The sequence below is a fragment of the Lycium barbarum genome, chromosome 7, assembly GCF_019175385.1.
Source record: "Lycium barbarum isolate Lr01 chromosome 7, ASM1917538v2, whole genome shotgun sequence".
Lineage (NCBI taxonomy): Eukaryota > Viridiplantae > Streptophyta > Magnoliopsida > Solanales > Solanaceae > Lycium > Lycium barbarum.
In genome coordinates, this window is record NC_083343.1 from 52,095,966 (window position 1) to 52,098,371 (window position 2,406).

Consider the following 2,406-nt stretch of genomic DNA (forward strand, 5'->3'; position numbering starts at 1 on the left):
GGTCACCTATAAAGGTTCTACGGACATTCTATAGCTTTTCAAGGAGTTTAGAGAAAGTCTACATACTTTCAGGAAAAGCATATCAGAATGGTTCAATTCTACTGAGGGAAAAACTGAGATTTTCTCTTGCGGATTCCGATGGCCAAGAAGGTCTTTTGAGGCCCGAATCCGATCCTAAAACACTTAGACATGCCAAAAGAAGGATCGGGGTAGCTTTACATACCTTTTGAGCTTTTTAAGCCTATCCAAGCTCACTCTCCGTTTCGTCGAAAATCTGCAAATGGTCACATTTACCAATTGTAAGTTATAGATGCTACAAATTCAATTCAACTCTTATTTGTCTACCGAAATTTCGGCAGCATTTCCCCTATACATATAGCACCCCCGAGAATTCAACTCGGCCAAATCAATCAACAACAACCCAACAACAACACCCACAACAACCGCAATCAATACAAAACACAATATGACATAACTAGTTCTACTTGCCGACATAATGCCATAACATTCACTTTAACCTTAACTTTCAAACTAAGCTCAACGATTTCACATTCATTATCAATCTAGATCACCACAACATAGTTTAAAAGCATTTCATAGCATTTCCACAAAATATTCATACGATATACATAATATACAAACTTTCCGCTAAAGTCATAACTTGTCCGAAACTTCTAATCTTTAACAAACACACTCATAATATGTTTCTAGCTTCCAACTTCATCAATACTCATCATAATTTGCAACTTAATAACTTTATTTTCATAATGTCATAAAATCATTCTAAAATGACATAAGCCACTACATTCCATTTCAATGCAAACTTACATCATTTTACCTTCATCTACATTGCAAGGATCACAACAACACCACTAACATATTAAACAACATTAATTCATTCCCATTTCTTCAAGAAGTGCCACACGGCCAAGTGCCCATTTTACAACTTCAACCAAATTAATTTAACTTCCACTTCCAATATAATTCCCACCATAACCACAATTAGAATACAACATAAAATTCAACTCATTTTTGCCTACACCACATTGCACACACACGGCTACATATATATCTATATACCCACTTTGCAAACTTCCATATTTCCATACTTTCTACTCATCCCTACATACTACAACACAAACAAACCTTCATAACATAATAAAAAGGGATGAGTTCTTACCTTTTTCTCCAATCTTCTTCACTTGAGTGAGTTGTCAATTTGAAGAAACAAGTCCTCTTTCTTCCAAACCAACTACACCAAGTTGTAAAGGACACTTAATTTAGTAGACAAACCACAAGATAATAATTTTTGGAGCAAGATTTTTGAAGGTGAATTTGTGAGGGTTTGGCCGAATTCCCTTCAATTTTTGCTCTTCTTTTGTTTTGTTCTTTCTTTTCTATGCTTCTTGAATATTCCAATAGATAAGGGCTTCATATATTAATTCCAACACATGGAAAATATTCATTAAATTGGTGGGTTTTGGGCCTACATGGCCGGCCATCCCTTAAGTGTTGGGCCTAAATTTTTCATTCAATTATTTTGGCCCAATGACTTATAGATCCCATTTGTAATTCCCGAAACTAATTTCCGAAATTCCAATTTTTGCCCTTGGCCTTCTTCAACACTTCCACATTAATATTCGTTCATGAACAACTCATGGGTTACATAAATTCAATATGACCTTATTTCCTACAAGTCCAAATTATTTCCAATTTTCCAAAGGTGTGAAAACACTGGATATGACATCCTCCCCCCCCTTTAGAACATTCGTCCTCGAATGTAAAATTAATCTTATAGGGTTTGAAAACACTTTGGGGGAGTTCATGGTTACAAACAACATATATGACATACGATTGGCATTGAAATGAAATTAAGTAGGGATTCAAGGTTACCTGTGGGCATAGGGAACAGATGAGGATATTTCTTCTTCATTTCTTCCTCGGACTCCCAGGTCATTTCCTCCCTATTCTCGTTCCGCCACAGTACCTTAACAGAGGCTACATCCTTATTACGGAGCCTCCGTACCTGACGGTCCAAAATAGTTACGGGCTGCTCCTCATAAGATAACTGCTCCGTCACCTGAATATCATCCGCAGGAAATATTCTGGAGGGATCACCAATGCATTTGCGGAGCATAGACACATGGAATACCGGATGTACCGCTTCCAAATCAGATGGCAAATCTAACTCATAGGCGACATTCCCAATTTTTCTAATAATCTGATAAGGCCCAATATAACGCGGACTAAGCTTACCCTTTCTGCCGAATCGCATTACGCCTTTCATAGGCGATACCTTTAGAAATACCCAATCACCAACCTGGAATTCCAAAGGACGACGCCGTTTATCAGCGTATGATTTCTGTCGACTCTGGGCTGCCAATAGTCGCTCTCGGATAAGTTTCA

General features: G+C 37.6%; 1 long non-coding RNA gene across 1 annotated transcript; it reads right to left on the reverse strand.

Moving 5' to 3' along the window:
* Positions 1 to 220: 220 nt before the first annotated feature.
* LOC132602268 (uncharacterized) lies at positions 221 to 2,031 on the reverse strand. The gene is made up of 3 exons (XR_009567697.1): positions 1,894 to 2,031; positions 1,181 to 1,252; positions 221 to 274 (listed from the first exon to the last, which is right to left on the reverse strand). It is a non-coding gene; the product is annotated as an uncharacterized LOC132602268 (long non-coding RNA).
* Between the last annotated feature and the right edge of the window lie 375 nt (positions 2,032 to 2,406).